Source organism: Oppia nitens, unplaced genomic scaffold (assembly GCF_028296485.1).
Source record: "Oppia nitens isolate AA-2021 unplaced genomic scaffold, nextdenovo-longstitch-racon4-pilon3 scaffold5_pilon_pilon_pilon, whole genome shotgun sequence".
In the NCBI taxonomy this organism is placed as follows: domain Eukaryota; kingdom Metazoa; phylum Arthropoda; class Arachnida; order Sarcoptiformes; family Oppiidae; genus Oppia; species Oppia nitens.
Genome location: NW_026533243.1, coordinates 6,109,045 through 6,131,144, shown reverse-complemented (window position 1 = coordinate 6,131,144; position 22,100 = coordinate 6,109,045). Strand labels below are relative to the sequence as shown.

The 22,100-nt window shown below is 19.0% G+C and overlaps 1 protein-coding gene across 3 annotated transcripts in view; it reads right to left on the bottom strand.

The window, feature by feature from the left end:
* LOC128961840 (metabotropic glutamate receptor-like) overlaps nt 1-21,620 on the bottom strand; it is a 49,999-nt gene extending 28,379 nt beyond the window's left edge. For all 3 annotated transcript variants that reach the window (XM_054308133.1, XM_054308131.1, XM_054308132.1), the window contains exon 1: nt 21,582-21,620. The gene's annotated coding sequence lies outside the window, so the exon portion shown is untranslated. The remainder of the gene's footprint in view (nt 1-21,581) is intronic.
* Between the last annotated feature and the right edge of the window lie 480 nt (nt 21,621-22,100).

Genomic DNA, 22,100 nt, shown 5'->3' with positions numbered 1-22,100 from the left:
AAAATAATTTTTTATATCACTTGTTTTAATGGCAAAGAGCAATTTGTAAGATTAATACAATTGCAAAAAACTGGTATAAAATTATTATTAATAAGCCTCGGGTTATGTCACTATAAATTAAGTATAATATTTGAATTACATTAGTCTTCAATAATTTTAATATCATATATTAATATAAGTGTATGTTTTGCTTTGTGTGCTAATTGAATATGAACTTTAAGATCAATATATGATTTAATAACTAGAGATCATTAAATGTATTTATAGTTATTAAGTTTGTGTGTAATTTTAATTAAATCAAGTCACACACACACACAGATACATACACATATACAAACATTATATTATATTAAAATAAAAACAAATAAAACTTGTTAAATATTTCTTTTATTAATTATTAGTATTATAAAAAATAAAATTAATTATTAAATAGTGGAAACTAATTTATTCATACAGTAAATAAACGTTTGTATTTTTGTTTATTATTATATAATATTATATTTGAAAATTGTAAATCAAAACATATACTTTTTTTAATTAAATGATTATTTAGCAAATCATATTTATATCTAACTTATTAATTCTATCTAAATAAGCAATGAATTTCAGTAAATAAATAAAAAATATTTCATCAGGTAAATTTTTTAAATGACATTTTAGACATAATAAATAAATATTTAATAATAGATAAAATTTTATAATAAATTACACTGAATTACATTATCAAAATCTAAAACTTGAGGTCAAATATACAATATCTCAATATTAGACTCTCAAACAAAATCATTAATACAATTAACGATTAGTTAATGACTTTTACATTGTGTGGCAATCAGTCAAACACAACATATTTTGATCTCATCTTAACTGTAAATGACTGTATTGTCAACTGTATTGCAGAGAAGACAACATAATATTATATATAACTGTTTATAAGCAATAAACTAGTTTTAGTAATACAGTTGTGATCGACAATATTATTATTGATTTAATACAATATCTATAAATATATAGATTGTATTTTCATTGACACTTGTTTAACAGTAGATTTATTTTTCGTAGTCATATGTACTGTATATCACTATTAATGTACGTCTAAATAAATATAGCTGAAATGTATGATATGATATATCAATATATTATTATAATATGTTTTACTGTATATACTGGATATATAAAATATTTTCTACCAAAATATGATGCTTTACTTACTTACTTAGTCAGTAATATTAATGTTTATATAACATTTGCCCTTTTGTTATGTTAATAATAATCTATTGTACAAAAAATACACACAGAGAGAGAGAGAGAGAGAGAGAGAGAGAGAGAGAGAGAATCAATGTATTAAAATACATGATTGTCTGCATTAAAAAACAATGTCCTTAATAATAGATAATTTATTGAAGAGTTATATGAAATCATTTGATTTGTTTATATATTATTATTATATATAATTACAAAAATAATAATCGTAACGTTTTATTAAAATTGCTTACAATATTGTATATAAATTATATTTATATATTGTATACTACATTACATACTACTAATGTCATAAATAAAAATTTATATTATATGTAAATTGTAAACTCCTCCCATTGTTTCATAACTAATGAATTATTTCAAATAATGTCATTTACATACAGGATATACAGTATATAAAGCTATAGTGTGTGTGTGTGTGTGTGTGTGTGTGTGTGTGTGTGTGTGTGTGTGTGTGTGTGTGTGTGTGTGCTTAATATGTTATCTATATTTCTTATTGTTTTATTATTATGATTGTTGTTGTACTGTATTAAATTATAGTATTGTTAACTTGTGTTTGCTTATTATTATTATTGCTTTTAGTAAATAATAAAATCAAAACGTTTGTTGTTGTTATGGCAAATATTTTCAATACAATTTATTAAAATTAAATCAATAAACAGCAAAAATCAATATTTCGTATCAATGATTTAATTTTATAAGAATATTCTATATATTTTCTATACAATATACTAATGTATCAATATATATATATATATATATATATATATATATATATTTATACTGCATTACACAAATATTATTATTCTTGTTTAATCAAAATGCTGTAATTGCATTAAAAATTTTATGTAATATAATGTCAATATTTTTTTGACATATAAATTTGTATTAAACAAATAACAATTTTATTATAGTAAAGAAAATATTTATAGTAGTGTTTAGATTTATATAAATCTTTATAAAAACTTAATTTATTAAGTATTTGAATTAAGCCACATTAAACTTAAATTTTATTAAATATCTCTTATATCTAAATAAAAAAATAAAATTTTAGACATACATGACTAAAAACATTTATAATTTAAAATTACTAAATTTTATATTGTTTGAGTAAGTTTTAAAAAATTTGTTAAATATAAATAAACCAATGTTTTAATACCAGAAAATTTATTGACATTTTTAAAGACAACTGCTATCACTAGTAATACAGAATAAACTTAATAAAACAGTAATAATGATATTCACAAAAATATGTAAACATATTTAATTCTATAAAAATATATAATGTATGCAAATGTATTAGAATTTTGTTTTTAAATTTCTATACAATTTCTCAGTTCTATTTTAACACAATTATATACAGTATATGTTTATATTTGTTTAATTTTATAAAAATGTAGACATTTATAAAAAAATTTAATCAATTATTCAAACATGAAATTCACAGTTATATAATATTATTGTAAATAAAATATATAACAATATATTCTGTGTATAAAACTTGATAAAATAGTTAAAATTAATTAATATCATTACTATTGTAAAAATTTAATAATTTATATAAAATCAAAACTATATATGTTTTATAAATTTCATTAAGTAATTTGTTAAATATACACTATTTTATATAACATGAATATTTAATGATTAGTTATTATAATAGTCACACCATTAGAGTTGTATTCATTAAGTAATATTATTATAGCAATATTATACTATAGTTTTAATCTAATATTTTCTATTAATTATTAATTCAAACAAATTACTGATATATTTATAATTATAAATAATAGAGCATGTATATACTAATAAAATTAATAATAAATGTTAATTTTTTAATAAATATACTATAATTTTTATAAAATATTAATTAAAACTAGAGATGGGTATTAATTAAAATAGAAAATTTCTAATAAATTTCCGTAAGAAAGTTTCTAGAAAGTTTCTCATGATAAATTTCTATAGAAATTTAACTTTAATGTTATACTATGGGATCCCCAAGTCTATAGTTATTGTAATATCAATATTTTAATAAGATATAATATTATACATATAATATCATACAGTATAGTACAGTACTATACAAATGGGATACCTATATATAAAATAATAATTATTACTTAATAATAATCAGTTTTGTAAAATTTTATTCATTTTATTATATATATCATAGTTTAATATACTTTAATTAATTAATTTTTTACTTTAATTAATAATAAAAATGTATTGTTATATGATAGCAAATATCGAGATAGCAAAATTAACCATGGGGATCCCATAAATAGAAATTTCTCTATTATTTTAAAAATTTCTATTTTTTGCCAACATTAATTAAAACAAATGACTAAAAATTTTTTATTATTAAATAAAATAATTTCATGTTAAATAATGTTTAAGTAAATTTGTTTTAGTAAGAAATTGTACATTTAGTTAATAATTTAGTAATAATATTAAAATTATTGTTTACCTTATATATATATATATAGTAAAATGCAGCACTATTGATAATATTTAATAAAAAATTTTCAAACACAGTGTTATTACAATAATAATAAAAACTTAATATTACAATCTAATATTTTTTTAATTAATATTTAAAAACATTAATTTTGTAATAATATAGTGTAGAAATGTTTTTACACTTTTAAAACATCATAACATTGAAATTATACAAAATTTTTATAAATTTTTATTTATACAGATGCCTAAATTTTGTGTAATATGTCTAATATTTTTTTGAATTACAAAATCAATAAAAATATATTAGTAATAATTATTGATTTATATTCATTCAATAAAAAAAATCGAACTGTTTTTAGTAATCATTATATTAGAAAACAATAAAAAAATAAATAATTTTATTTTCAAATATAATGTATTATTAAAAAATTAATTATATCGAATTAAATTTAATTATAAACACTTTAATTACATAAATAATTATTAAAATATTTTATTATTATTTTAAATTATTTTGTGTCAAAATGTTGTTTATTGTACAGTATAAATAAATAACAGTATATAAAATATAATTTTAAAAAATAAAAATATCAATTATTTATTTGTTTGTTTTGGTTATAAGTCAAAGCTTTAAGTCCGAGTCATTAAAGTATGTGTTTTTAAAAACATTCACTATATTTATTAAAAATAAATAACTTTAGTTAAAAAAATCAATAAACCCATTAAACTGTTTAGAAAAAATCTTTTAGATATATACTGTTTGTATTGGGTTTAAAAAATCAATTATTTTTTATAAATAGATGTAATATATATTTAACTATTTTAAAACAATTTAAGTTTAAATTTTGTTTAACTATAAAATTTTTCTAAATCTATGTATTTGTTTTGTCAGAAGTTTTATTTTTAAAAATATTTTTAATATAATAATTTATTGCAAATTTTGACATCAAATCCATGAAGACATCAAATGTTGTTGTTGTGAATAACTGTTTTTGATTTTTATATAAAATGGTTGTAAATGTAATAAAACAATGTATCAAATTGTATAAAATAAATTTCAAATGTTTTTAAAATAATATTATTTTCAATTGTCTGTTAAAATATGAATTTTGTTTGGCTGAATACTATAAAAAAATAAACAAATTTTATGTATTTTAGTATTATTTTTATTATATACTTTAGAGATTTAAATTATCATATGATAAAAATATGTTTCACTAATTTCTGTCTTAAAATTGAAAATTTATATATGTTATGACATCAATAGTATATTTTTTAATTTTTAAATATAAAAATAATTTTAATCTATCAAATAGTTTTATGTACTAACTTATGATATTTTGATTTATATAATTTAATATATATTTAAATTATTGTATATAAAAAATATAATTTTGTTTATTTTTAAAGTAATTTTGCTTAAAATGTTTTAGCTATAAATAAAATTTGAAATATTAAAATCCAATCATTAGATTGTTTGCCTGTTTTGTGTTCAAACACATCACGCGATGTCCAAAATGTTGTCCAAAATTGAGTCTTTTATCTTACAATTTGGTGACATTTTGTTAACACAAATGACAGATATGATGAACAACTTTGAACTGTTTCAACACTATTTGCCATTTATTATATCAACTTTTATATAGTGTTCAAACTAATGAACTCAATTGAGTTTTTATATAAAAAACCGTTTTGTTGTTTTTAGAGCAGAAAATTAGTTATTTACTGTTTAAGACAATATTATGAAACCATAATCAACAAAAATTTTATTTGTTTTATTTTTTTAAATATACTCTTTAATTAATATAATACAGTATATATTAGTACTGTATATTGTATATTAATATAAAGTTTTATTTTAAATAATTTTTAAGTTATAAATTTTTACTGATTTAATATATTATAAAAAATGCATATATTTATTATAGGTTATCATATGTTATAAATTAGATTATTATTTTTTTATTATTAAAGTTTAAATTGAAAATATCTTCATAACTATATGACTTCATTTACATAAAATTCATATTTATAAATTACCAATTTAAATTTCTATTTTAAATTGACATGTCTCAAAATATAAATTAATGTACTGAATATACAGTATATAAAATAAAATGACGTATAGATCAAATAAAATAATTTATATTATTTTTTTACTGATCCTTTATAACATTTTATATAAAAATTATAAATTTATGTGATTTAAAACTAAAACATAATATAAATATTAATTTATTTGATCAAAAGATACTTTATGATTTTTTACATTAGATTTAAAAGTTAAATTATATATTTACATCATATTATTTTTTATAATATTTATATATCACAGATTATTTATGTCTAATTTATATTAATTTTATTATTAAACATATTGAATGCTATTTTAAAATAAAATTGTTTATATATTGATGTTAATAATCATGTTTTGTTAGAATTTATACAATCTTTTACAATATTAATATTATATAATGTTATATCAATTATTTTTTTTATAAATTTTTCTGAAAACAAAAAACTAGTTTAAAAACTTATATTTATTTTCTGATAAAAAGATAATTAATATATTTGCTAATTCACAATATTTATATTTGTAACTCTTTAATTAATTAAGTATTTTAATGAATTAAATACTGTTTACATAATATTTTAGTTGTGGTTTTAATATAATTTATATTTAAATTTATTCAACTATATCGCATAAATTATGTGAATAGTATACTGTATATTTTTATATTTTTGTTAAGTATAAAATATGCGCAATATAATGTAAATTTTGTTGATTATATATATATATATATATATATATATATATATATATATATATATATATATAAAAGGGCCTTACATTAATCTCGCACACGCGGTTTTTCCTATAATTCTTAAACGGAGTGAGATATATTAATTTTGTAAAAAGAGTATAAAAAGTATTTACGCATGATATTATAAAATATTAAATTTTTAATTTTGATCACGTGAGAGATTCTTGGAGAGAGATATGCTAGAGAGAGAGAGGAAGAAAAAATTTTTAGAGAGAGAGAAAAACACATTATATAAAATAGTCGAAAATAAAATGACGAGAGAGATTAGATAGAGATATTAATACTATTGCTTATTCTGAAAACAAAATTTTTTTATGTCAAATATTTTTTTAGATAATCAAATTTAATTAAAAATTGCATTATCGAAATATAATGTTGTGTTTTTTATTGTAATTTAATTATCTAAAAAAATATTTAACATAAAAAAATTTTGTTTTCAGAATAAGCAATAGTATTAATATCTCTATCTAATAAGTGTCTACTGTCCATAAATAACGTCATTTTATTTTCCACAATTTTATATAATGTGTTTTTCCACAAGTTTGAAAAGCCATAAAAAATTTATTCTTCGACCAATTTTAAAAATTTTTTCTTCCTATAAATTTCCAGTTTAGGCATTATATATATATATATATATATACATAGTGGTTTGCAAAGATCCAAGAATTATGATCACGTGATCAAAATTAAAAATTTAATATTTTATAATATCACGAGAGAGAGAGAGAGAGATATATAAATTTATATATTGAGAGAGAGAGAGAGAGAGAGAGAGAGAGAGAGAGAGAGAGAGAGAGAGAGAGATAATAAAGTTATTTTATATGTAAAAATTGCTATAAATAAGTGTTTGTCTCATGCAGTTAACACCCATTCCATTAAATCGAAAAATAAATTTTGCTAAAAAAATTTTTATCTCAAAATTTATATGGATAAAAATTTTAAATATAAATTTTTTGCACAATTCCTTTATATATAAAGTAAATGCAAATTTTGTTTTGTACAAATTATTAAAATGAAATATTTTCAATAAAACATGAATGACTGGATTTCCAAAACAAAAACATATTTTTCTGTTAAAATTTAAATATAAAATAAGTTTTTATTATAATAAAAAGTGAAAGATTTATATTTGCTTTAGTTATACAACACTATAATAGGTTGTAAATGCAAATAACCTATCTTAGCATGTTCATATTATTAATCATATTATAAAAACATCTATTGAACATAGCGTATCTAATGGTTAGATAAATTGATAAATTGATTTTCTTAATCTTTTCAATAGATGTTTGATAAATTATCAATTTTGACATATAATATATAATTTTATTATTTTGTATTATTATACAATATAATTTTTATTAGATATGTGAATTAAATCAATGTTATATTAGAAAAAAATCTTTTTAAGTTTATTTGAGTTGACAATAATTTTTTGGTCATAAAAATGCCTAACAAAGTGATGCCTAAAAATAAAATCATAGCAATAAAAAAGTTTTAAGCAATTTTTTACAAATGTTATAATAAAATACTTAAAATCTTATGTATGTATTTATGAACAATAATACACTCAATATTTACAGTTGTAAGCCAAAGGCTATTAAACTACTTTATCTAAAGATTGTAAATATTATCTGAAATATTGAAATATTATATATTAATATAGAATACTAAATATATTTTATATGTATTTTGCCTTACCTTTAGTGACAAGTGTTCAAAATGCATGCAATTTGTGTTCAATTTTTTATTAGTAAATATGCTATTTTGATAAATACTTATTTTGTGTAACTTTATTTGCGAAATATACCAATTTTATTATAAAATACATATTTGCAAATTTTTATTATTATTTATTGAAAATTTTATAATAAAAATCTTATATATTGTGTATTCAATACTAGTTTTTTATGATTACAAAATATCTGTTTGATAAAAGTACACAGTGTCTACAGTTTCAAAGCTATTAATATAGTAGTATATACTTATTTGTATAAATAATTATAAATACAACTTTACATTTTTACAAATTTATAACTTTGGATATAAAGTAATACAAATTTAATAATATATTATATATAATTCAAATACTATTATATAATACACTAATATATACTGTATAAAATAAATAGAATATACTGTAATTATAAGTTTAATGGACTTAAATATGTAAAAATATGCTTAATATTGCTTATAATAACATCATTCGTAAATATCAGTATAGGTTTCACATCTAAAAATTGTAATCATTATTATTATCTGTTAGTTCATCTCTCTTCTCATTTATTGTATTGAAGACTGAAATCAATTATTATTATCTAATATTAAATATCCAATAATGAGATAGAAATGTGTTGTGTGTGTATATGTGTGTGTATATGTGTGTGTATATGTGTGTGTATATGTGTGTGTATATGTGTGTGTATATGTGTGTGTTTGTGTATGTGTGTGTTTGTGTATGTGTGTGTATGTGTGTGTATGTGTGTAAGTAAAGGTGAGATTGTTTTTGAGATCCAAAAGGTTTGACACCGTTATTAGTGTATATGAAACTCCTTATTAATTTTGATGACTACTACTAACACCACTACTAGTCTCCTGACATACAATATGTTCTCATTAGTACACAATCACAATCACAATCATTTTATTGTGGTTCATAACTTAACCTTATATAGTATATACGGTATATATAATTTGCAAATCGATATATTGTTATAATATCTGAGGTTTAAAATATGTTATTTAATTATTAATTTTTGATTATTAATTAATTTTCTAATTAATGAGCAATTCTACTAATAGTATTATTAATCAATCATAATATTTCTTAAATTTATTATATTTAAATATATTTATTAATGCAATCAATAGCTAATTATTGTGAACATAAAGTTTGAATGAAAAGTATTTTTATATTTTTATAATTAAAACATATTTAACTATGTAATTAATGTCAAATATTATAAAATATATATTTTTTATAGATTTCATATCAATAAATTAGTTAATATAGTAGTTTCCTTAAATTAAAATCTGTCTAATTATAATACTAAAGAAAATTTAAATAAAATATAATGATTAGAGATATAGTAATATTATTGAATACGTATACAGTTATTGCAACTATTATTATGCAATAAACTTATATTTACTTATATAAGAATATTGTCTAAAGAATTTTTATATAATTATATATTAATGTATTGTTTGTAATTTGACTTATATTTTGTTTTTTCATATATTCATATGAGTCAAACATTGCATACATAACAGTGCCATAAATTTTATGATATATGTTATGACATCATCTAATATATAATACATATTTTACTGTATATTATATTATTATTATATTCAACACAAATAAATAGTAAAAATGTTTACTCTATGTTAAAATTCGTGGCACAATATTTTCATAACTATTGGATTGTCATTCAATGCACGCAAAAGCAAAATAAGTCAAACTTTTTCTTAATGATGTCAAGAGATATCCTAAGAATTTCTAAACTTATTTGATTTCCTATCGGTTTTGGTTCGGGTTTTGCTTTGGTTTCAATTTCCAATAAATATAAAGCAATGACTTTAATTAAGACTTTCTAATATAATATTATATATATTATATAATATACATACTGTAGATATACACAAATATATATACAGTAGATATACTATATCATAGCATATCATCATTAAACATACCGTTCCTTTTTAGTTCTTTCCTATATCTATTGAATTCGTATCTCAATTTACATTATAATTGATAAAATAACTTTTAATTCTAGTATAATATGTGTTTTATGTTAATTTGATAAAAAAATTAATCTTGAATTTAAATTATATTTGTGTAATATATAAAAAATTATTTATTTTATAATATAACATTAAAATATCTATTGTCTGATATACTGTATATATAAAATATTTTATATAAACTATGATAAATAATGAATAAGACATTTAGTAAAATTCATTGAGTCTAATATATTGTGAATCTCTTTATTTGAACTAAAATTGAATACATGTTAAATCCAAATGAAAATAAAGCATTAAATCTCTTAAACAGTTAAATAAAAGTTTTAAAGACATTTCCGACATTTAAAGGCTTAAATAAATTACGAATTCAATGATTGTGTATAACTTAAAACCAATTAGTCTTCAGTCCTGAAACCGGAATCTCGATAAAAGCATTGACTATAAGTTAATGTTATGTTTCTATTGTATTATGATTTTTGTTAGTTTTTATTCAAATCAAATAAATAATAAAATTTTTAATAATTTTAGTTTAGTTTAATAAAATATTGACAAAACAAATAAAATAAATATTTTGTATTTAATATAATAGTAATTAATCATTTGACTTAAATATATAAACAAATATTAGAAACTCAATTTATTTTTTAATTAACTTTAAGAAAACCATGTTATTTAAGTATAAATAAAAAATAGTTTATTTGAAAACATTTTCAAAAAACTATACATAATATCTTTTAGTAATATTTATAAAATATAAAAAATAGAATTTGTAGAAATTTTATATAACAATATATAAATAAAAATTAATATGTTTAACAATATTGCAACGAATTTTACTTATATTTTCTTAAAATAGATTTAAAATTCAAGCTTTTAATGAATTATTAAATCCAATGTTTATAAATAAAATACAATTATTAATTGTTTAAAGTCTATAATTATCTTATAGTCTTATTAAAAAATTAATATGATGTATAATATTTAGTAATAAAATGTCTATATAAACATATAAAAAATTACTTAATTAATCATTGACTAAATATAATATAATATTATTAATCATATTAAACCAGTTAAGTATGCTAGAAAGCATTTTCAGAAAAAAAACTTGAATAGCATTGAAAACCATTAGTTTGTATAATTATAGCGGTTATATAGTAACATATAAAAATTTAAAAACTGGTCAAATATACATAATATAAATATTGTCATTTATGGTATCAAATGATTCAGTATGACAAAATATTCTCAATTTTAGTCATGTAAGTTATCAAATGACTCAATATGACAAAATGAACACAATTTTAGTCATGTAGAGTATTAATTGACTCGGCATGACAAAATAAACTCAACTATAGTCATGAGAGGTATCAAATGACTCGGTATGACAAAATAAACTCAACTATAGTCATGTGGGGTATCAAATGACTCGGTATGACAAAATAATCTCAACTATAATCATGTGGGTATCAAATTACTCGGTAAAACAAAATAAAAAACTACTCATGTGTTATAAAATGATTTAGTTTAACAAAATAATCATCTATAATTTGCTACTTTCTGCTAATTTGCTTATTAATTTTCATCTAATGCTTTATTCAAATCTATACTTAAAAAAAATTTTTTTTACTTTGGCCGCCATTTTCTCTATGTTACCGAAGAGATATCAAAATTTTGATGGTACTTTTCAATACATTATTAGTAGTCCTCTAACCGAATCTGAAGGCAGAATTTCAAAATTCGTAAAAAATATGCTACAGACACACACACACAGACAGACTCAAAAAGCTATTATAGATTTCAGTAAACAAAACTTTTCAATTTTTTTTTAAATAATCAAATATTTTATCAAATTGATTATTTGAAAATATATTTATATTATAATAATTTTCAAAAATTATATTTTTGTATTAAGTTTCAAAATTAATCAAAGCTTTCAATGATATTTCAAATAAGCTCTAATTTTTTACTAAAATCTAATGTTAAACACTTTTTGAAGTTTTTGAAAATTACTAGTAATTTTTTTTGTAACTTTACTATTGTGATGGTTTAAACATTACATTAAGCGCTTCCAGTGTAATCAATTAAAATATAAAGTTAACTTTAGCATTATAACTGTACTATACTGTATCTTTAAGTATTCACACTATTATAAGTTTAAATATTGTTTATGCTAAATTTATTAATATTAATTATGTTTAATTATTTTCAACTAATTATTTATAGTTACTTTAACTAAATATTATATTTAATCATATAAATTGTATATTGACACATTTTGATAGTTCTAAAATAACCTAATTAATTATTAATTGTTAAATATACTGTAGCTATTAAATACATGTAATTCATCGACTATCTCAATATAATTATCAATAAATTAGTTGTGGGAAATACAGGCTAGCAATAGCTAGTCTAGGAGGGGCTTCCAGGGCTCACATAAACAGTTTAACCATTTATTAAGCGCAATGTTTAAACAGTAAGTGTAAGCCTAAAGTGTATTACTTTTGGGTCATTAGGCCGTATTTAGCGGACTGACCCTTAATGCAATCGGGTATAGGCTTCAGATACTGATTCCGATATATAGCGCAGTTACCAATGACTAGAGCCCCGAATAGGTCATTCAAATACACTGTGACGTAATAGATAAACCATCCATGGTCTTCCAAATAGTCTTCTAATAGCAATCCTTTAATAAATTACGTCACAGTTACCTATCAAACATATCCCGCTTTTACATATTGCTTCGTAAAGTTCACTTTACGGACATTTGACGGTTAAACCAAAGACCCGAACCGTCAGACTATAATAATTATTTATTTTATTTAATAATTGTAATTTTATTTTAATTCAAACAAAAATTTTCAGTTTAATTTACCCATTAAATTAAATTACGGTAATATTTTTATAATAAAAGTAATATTATTTTGTATATCATTATTAATAATTCAAAAAATTAATTTAAAATTTAATAATTAATTAAATTAAAATTATTGATTATTTTATTATATTACAAGATAACAAATCTAAAAAACTAAATTAATGTGTGGATAAATTGACAGAATTTTTTAGAAATTTTCTAGAAATTTCCCTTTTTGTCTAATTCACATAAATTATTCTCTAACATAATCACATATCTAACTCTATTTTTTAGTATTAAAGCATTCATTGATTGTAATTATTAATTATTGAGAAGAAAAATACTAATCTTTGTTATAGTCATAAACGTTATCAATAGTTATCTAAACACATGATTATTATATTTAATATTATTTCTAAAAATCTTAATAAAATTATTTATTTATGTTCTATTTAATGGGATGATTCACATATTACATTCGAATTGGGGGGGAGGGTGTCGGTCAAACAAACTTTAGCAAAAGAGGATTAGGGGTAGAGACCTTTAGGAAGGTTCGCATTTAAATAATATTTTATTTTATTTCTTATGTGTGGGGGTTAGAGGTTAGGGACAGTTAAACATAAGGGGGAAAACATTAGATTTCTTAATTTTTTAAAAATAATATGTGAATCACTCCTTATGGGAAACTTTCACAAATAAGATAAATTTGCTTTACATTAATTACATCGCAAATCCTTAATAATTAACATTAAAAGCATTTAATGCTTTTCATAGTAAAGTGTATAAAAAAGATAAGTCGTTCAGTGTTTACATTAAAAATTAATTATTAAAATGTGTGTCAAATAAAAAATAGAGTCTAAATGAGATGCAAAATAAATTCATATAATAATATATTTTTTAAATTAAGTAATTAATTGAATGCGATTATACTAATTATGCAATAAAAATTAAAATTTCAAATGATGTTTATTTTACTAAATTTTTACAGTATATATGAAAGTATATATACTATATTATACAGTAAAATAATTTTATTTATAAGCTTATTAAGCTTTCATATCCAAAGTTACTTTAAGTTTATAAGTAATATAATTAAAACATTATTTTAATTATTATCTATCAGTGTTGGCAGAGACAAAATGTTTGTATAATACAAAGCGTAATATACAGTATAATAAAATGTAAAATACATGACCAATTTAGTTTACAAAAAAAATTTAGCGCCACCTAATGCTAAAAGCATTGATATAAGCAAAGTAAATCATGTTTTATAATAAATATACATTTAATATTATTTTTTTATTGAATTTCATTTTTTATTTTAACTTATTTGATTATTATAACTTAGAAATAACGATTATAATTATAGTGCATTTTCTAGAAATTATATTTTTTCTATAATTTTAAAATAATTTTAAACATAATATACAGTATATTAGTTTAAAAATTTGTATAATACATTGTACAGTATTTTACTGTATTAAACAAAGTCAAAATTCAAAACCTTGTATTTTTCAAACCCTGTTATCTATAATATTCTATAAATTCAAACTTAGAAAAACAAAATAATTTATCTAAAGTTTTCATCGATATTTTTATTATTCATAAACAATTGACAATTGACTTAATTTGTATGAATTATTCAAATTAAAAGCATTAAAGGTATGGATCGCACATAAAATATAATTAATGAGAAATTATAATTAAACGTATTAATAGTAATGTACACAATATTTATATTTAAGTTATATTAATATACAAAAATTAGGGCTTAAATAGAGATTTAAACATTTTAAAAATATCTAAAACAAACAATATTAAGACTAAACAATTTAATTAATAGCTTAATAATTGTGTTCAATTGACATATCTATCTATTTATATATTATATATTATAATAAATATTATACCATTTCTATATTTTATTGTAATTAATATATTTAGATTTTAGTTTAATCTAATTTAAAAATAGCAAAAGAATAACATAATTAGTATTTACTGTATTTGTGTATATTTAGCTATTTTTACCATTTTATGATAATTAGATATAATTGTGACCATGTTCAGTTTAATATTTATTAAGTTTACATTATTTTTGTTACACACTGTATACAATACTAACAACAATGAAAATTTGATTTATATATTGATTGGTTAATCAACAATACCCGTCAATTACCGATAGCCAACAATTCCAATACTTAATATAACTTATCTAATCTATTATTTTTAAACATTTTTTAGAGTATTTAAAAAAATTATTTAATAAAGTTATTATAATTAATAACTTATTTTAAGTGGAAATATATTTTTGTCATTTTCTGGAATTTATTTTAATATTTGCAGTCAATATTATAAAATACTGTATAATTCAAATACACTAAAATGTAAACAAAAATAGATTATATGATATTATAAATATATTAAATATTTTGATATTTTCTCAAGTGTTTTCTTTTAATATGAAATTAAATCTAAAAAATAACAATTTTTGTTTTATTTAAAGCAACAAATATTATGATTAGAAAAAATAAGAGTAAAACTTATTGATTGAATCAATAAATAGACAGAAATAGAGATTAATGTATTAAATATATAAATATTGATTTTATTATTTATTTGTATGATATGATACATTGTATTAATTTTTAATAATAATAACTATAAGTAAAATAGTATATAATTTAACATAAAATAAAGTCATTGCATTAAATAAATTTGAATTACAAACACACACACACACACACACACACCGTACCAAAAATAAGGCATACAAACAAATAAATCAAAAATATTGATTTCAAATTAATATTATATATTTGAAAATAAGAGAGACACCAGTTATACATTTATTATATTACATATCATATATTATAACTATTTTTTCTCTCCTATTCTCATGTTTTATAAGAAAGTGATTAATCAATCATTGAATGAATACTTTTGCAGCAATTTTCTATTCAGTATATTATTTATCATTGAAAACAATTTCATTTACAATACAACTAATGATTATTTCGTTGGACACTCAGTTATATGTATATTCAATCATTTATTTGTTGGGAAATCTTTTAACACAACAATAATAATATGTAAAAAATGGTTTCCAAAATAAATGAACAAAAATAGATTTACTAAAAAAAGCATATAATACAACAAAACTCATTTTTAGACAACAATTAATTTATGATAGAAAAGAAAAACAGTTTAATGTTTACATTAATTATTTTCAACAAAAATAAATTTTGTCATTAAATTATAAAACTAGGAAATTAAAAAAATATTCATGTTAAATTTAAATGAGTTACAATTTTTATTTCTTTTAACATTTTAAAAAATATTAATAAGATATCTATTAAAAAATAAAAGACAAACTATTAGAAAAAAAGAAAAGATTTAAAGTATATATTTATATATGTTTTGATTAAATAGTTTTATATTAATACTGGATTGAATATATAGGTATATTAATGTGTGAACTGTAAAAATACCTTATATTGAATGACACGGGTATTGTCTGTACTGTATGTGCACTGCAGCTGCCATCATTTAAGTTTACAATTTTAACACTAAAGTAGATCCCAATTCATTCATTGATTTTGCTAAGAAAGTGATCAAAATTTAGATTTGAAGACCAAAAATATAAAAATTGTTTCGACACTACAGTACTAATATATTCATGTCTTTGCTGTCGACTGTAGCGCACTGTTAGACTAAACATCAATTTTGCATTAGGTAGCAGATGTCTTATAGAGATGGACAGTCAGTTACATTTATATAATAGTTTTATAGGCTTTTTCTAGTATATATATAGCAGGGTTAAGCAAATAGGTGGTAGGGGCCCCCATAGGCCACTTGGGTTTTTAGGTAATAATTGTTAATTAACAATTTTATGTTTTATAACATACTTAAATTAAATTATTTATCCAATAAAGTAATTATGTCACAAGTAAAATATTATTTTTAAATAATTAAAATAATAATTATTATATCTATTCTATTTAATAATGTTTTTATAAATAATTTTTATATTTTATATTTTAAATGTTAAATTATTATTTATTTTTTAAATTTTAATCAAATATAAAATAAATATCAATTTAAAAATTAGTATAAATTTTAATAAAAAATAATAATAATAACTATTACATTAATATTTTATTATATATAATATTATTTTTATAAAAATATTTAACACTTAAAAATGTTCATTTTTACAAAAAAAAGTAATTATATTACAATTTGAATATTATTTTAAGATAATTAAGATAATAATTAATAATAATTGTATTATTTTAAGTTTTACATTTTAAGTATAAAATTTTAATTAGAATTAAAGTTTTTATTAATTTAAAAAAATATTCATAAATTTTAAGGAATTTATTAGAAATAATTTCCAAATTTTTTGTGTATTTTCTCATGATCACCTCTTAGATTTTGAACAAATTGTCGCTTAAAAAATGCAATAAAAATGTAAACCACACCCCCTATACCCTCAAGTTTTTTCGATTTTACCCAACCCTATATCCCCTTAGATCCAAAACCTATCACAACCCTGATATATATATACACAGTATATAAACCCTACAAATCTTTTTCTAAACAGATTTATGTAAGAATTATGTTTTTTTATAAATACAGTATTTCTATATAAAAATAATATATACAATAAAATAGACAACAAATATATGTTAGTCTGTGCTTCAGTTGACTGATCCGTCAACCGATTCATAAATTTTATTTTTTTTTAAATTGAATCCAATATTAAGTTTTTGAATTTAAGGAAATCTTAAGTTTTAGCCTTTCATATTATATATATATATATAGATATATGTATATAGATATATGTATATAGATATATATATATATTTATATATACTGTATATATATATKTCTTTATACAGTACATACTTTTATATCATAAACAGTTATAAATACCTAAATATAACAACAATTTTATGCATACTTAGGATAAATTCTTACTAATTCTCACTTATTTTGTGGAAAAGTAAATAAACTGCTTTACAAACTCACACACACACACATACATACACAACACATACACACACAACACATACACACACACTACCGATTAGTGTGTTAGTAGAAAAATTGTGGTTTTATATAATATTATTTGTTTGATATTTAAAGTAAAAGTGTTCACAATTCCTATTTTCAAAGCACACGCAATACGTTTTACTATTTATTTGTTTTTTAGGTCAATCGTTATGCTTATTGTCTATTTCTTTCTCAATATTGTTTTGATGGGTAGCAAAACTTTTTGACATAAAAGACATGTAAAAAATTTTTGTAAGTTATAAACATTGATACACACATATATACTTATGATATTTTATTGACATTTTTACTATAATATAAAGTTATTCTCTACTTTTAGTTTAATGTTAACCACATTTAATAACATGCAAATGATTAGTTGAATCTATTGCTATGTGTGAATGTTTTATTTTTCTATACATCTAATGAATACACTTTGATAATAATGTAAATATTACAAAAAATAGAGAATTGGATAAAGATATAGATTATTCTTATATAATAAAATATTCTTATATTAATACCACAATTATATAGGATATAATATTTTTTTTATTGATATATAGCTTTATATACAGTATTATACTCTATTATAAATATCATATCTTTTATATACTATGATATGCAATAAATTTAGTTTCATAAATATGTTAAGACATTAAACGGAAATTCAAATTATTATTATTTGACTCATTTATATTTGTAGTCTACTATATAAATGTAATGCTTATATATATGCATTCAATGTCGACACTGAAACACATTCAATCAATAGGAGCACACATTAAGTGAGAATATAAAGAGTAGTAAAATCACAGTTGTATTACAAGACTTTACACTTAAAGTAGTATACAATAGTCAGTAATGTGTTTAACAAATATTTTTCTGAGTGTTTAACAAATGCTTTATACTATACCACAATATCTATAAACTATAATATAAATGGTATATAAAAATAATAAACATGATTTAAGAGCGCATCGAAATATTTTTTATCTGTTATTGTAAAATGAGTGCAAATATTTTGGTTGTTCAACAATACGTACAAAAATATCACAAATTTTAAATTCATGTATTTTTTATAAATTTTTGTTTTATTATTTATTGCTCTCAAAGGAATAGTGTTAGTCTCTATTTTCTATGCTTTTAAAGATCTGATGACACAATTTAGACCTCAATACCAATAAAAACCCATTTATTTGAAAATCTTATATCAGTAGACGTTTTATGTATTTTGAAACTACACAAACATAATCTAAATAAAATTGTTTGACAAATAATTTTTAAGATTTTACCGTTACATTAAACAGTTATCGTTTTTAATGAAATTGACACATACTCTACAACTATTTAAGAGAGATTTATTTTATTACTAAATATCAAATTTTTACAACAAAAATAAGTTTAGAAAATAAGTGAATGAATAAATTGAATAAATGAGTAAATAATTGAAAGAAAAAGAGAAAGTTTTATATAAATATGTGAAGATTTAGTAAATTATTAAACCCTTAAAACTACACAAATGTTTAAATGCTTAAAATATAATATTAACAATTTACAAATTTTAATTAAATTTTATATAAATAATATATAATATAAATTGATAAATTGGCTAAGACAACATAATTTAAATATTGTGCTAATATTTTTTTTTAAAAATTCAATTAAAATTTAAATAAAATTATTAAGAATATTATACAACATTTATAAAAATCTAATTAAAAAAATGATAAATATAATTAATTTTTAATATGTTTTATAAATCTAGAGTTTTCTTATAACTTATAAAAATTTAATTAATATCAAACAAAATACACTGTATATTATACAGTAAAAAGTTTTAAGAGTAAAAATTGTTTTGAAAATAACTAAATTTGTGGAAAACTTGTTATTTATGTTTAATTATATAATGTATATATTTTCTTGTATTTGCGTAAATTTAGTGATTAACTGTAAAGAAATTAAAATATTTTAAATTTTATGGAAAATATTCGTTTTTTTGTTTTTAAAAAATAAGTGAACATATTTGCAATACTTATATAAATTGAGATATCTTAGACATTTAAAACGTACAAAACATTAATGAGTATCAACTATGTGTTATAAATACAGTATAGAATATAGAAATATAGAAAGTATATCAAAGCTTAATAACGTATATAAAGTAATTGACAAAATAACAAAAATATATATTTAGTTGTTTTTGTTGTTCATAAATAAATTGGTGATTTGATCAAATAATAAACAACATTATACTCTATTATCTTTATATGTTATTATTAAGTTTTCATAAAATATTATATTTCTTAAATTATAAAAAACAATATTATAAAAAATTGATAAAAAATCATTTGTATAACTATGATAACAAAAGCAGTCGTATTTTACTAAAATATTTAATCAAAATATTTTATTGACCGACAATTCAAACATAAAGTATTTGCATTATATATTATTATTCGGTATATTTTATTTATATTTATATTGAAACATTTTTTTAATATTACAAATTTACGAAAAACTATGTATAATTATTTTCTATATTACTTTAATTATTTAATAATATAATATATAAATGCAATATCAACAATAACAGTAAACAATATTAATATATAAAAAATATTTATTATGATTATTATTAATTATATTTATGTTATATTTTTCTTAATGAAAAAATTCCGGTTTTTTATTCAAATTTAATATCATTAAAAAGGTATGTAAATTATTTTATATATTAAACATGATATACTATATATATATATATATATATATATATATATATATATATATATATATATATCTGTATATAGTAATAAAAATGTCTACATTTCTTATATAATGATTTTTAATATAATTTAGTGTATTTGAGTTATAATAAATAAAAATAATTTATTCTTTTATTATTTTGAGTATTTTGTTTTATAATAATATTATATCTAATTTCTGTATAACTGTTTTTATATAAACATATAAACATAACATAAATTCAATTCTAATGTATTTAGCAATCAATACTAAAAATATTAATAATATCATAATATTAAAAGTATATATTGTTAAAATAAATTAGTGAGAGTATTGCTATACAATAATTCATATGTTTAATATAAAAAATAAAGTAAAAAATATCATTAAAAATATTAGATCACAAATGTTACGTTTAAAGATTTTTAAAATATTTTTTTACATAAAATTAAATTTAAACTATAAATATAATTAATCTTATTTTTTAAAATTAATACATCATTTTATACATTTATATATATAATGTCATTGAATTTTCATGTATTGATTTACAAATTATAAATTATTAAATAACAAACTAATTTAAATGACAAAACTTATGACAAAACGTTGCTTACCTTTGCTATAGTCTTGTGTAGTATTTTTAATATTAGGTATAATATGTTGCAAAATATAATTTGTTTGCTGACTACAACTATTTTATTGATTAATTATATTTAAAAAAAATTAAATAATGAAAGCAAGCATTTAAATTAATAACTTGTATTTTCGATTTGTTGCAAAATAAACTGCAATTATACCAATAATTAGTAAGATTTATTATTATCTAACTATAATGTATATACATAACACTTAAGTTACTTTTTAAATAAGCAAATAAAAACAGTTGGAAACAGTATATATTTAAATAAAACAATTTTAGAAATTTTTTCAAATAGTTTTGATTAAAAAAAATTTCAAAACAATTATAAATGTCCAAACATGAGCACTAATTTTTGAGACACACATTTGACTCTCACAATATTTTCAACGTTTTTTTTACAGTCCAAGTGTTGTTCAGTTTATGGCTTATAGACCAACAAAAAACATAGGAATATATAGATAGGAAACACAGCCTTTTCTCGGTTCATATATTT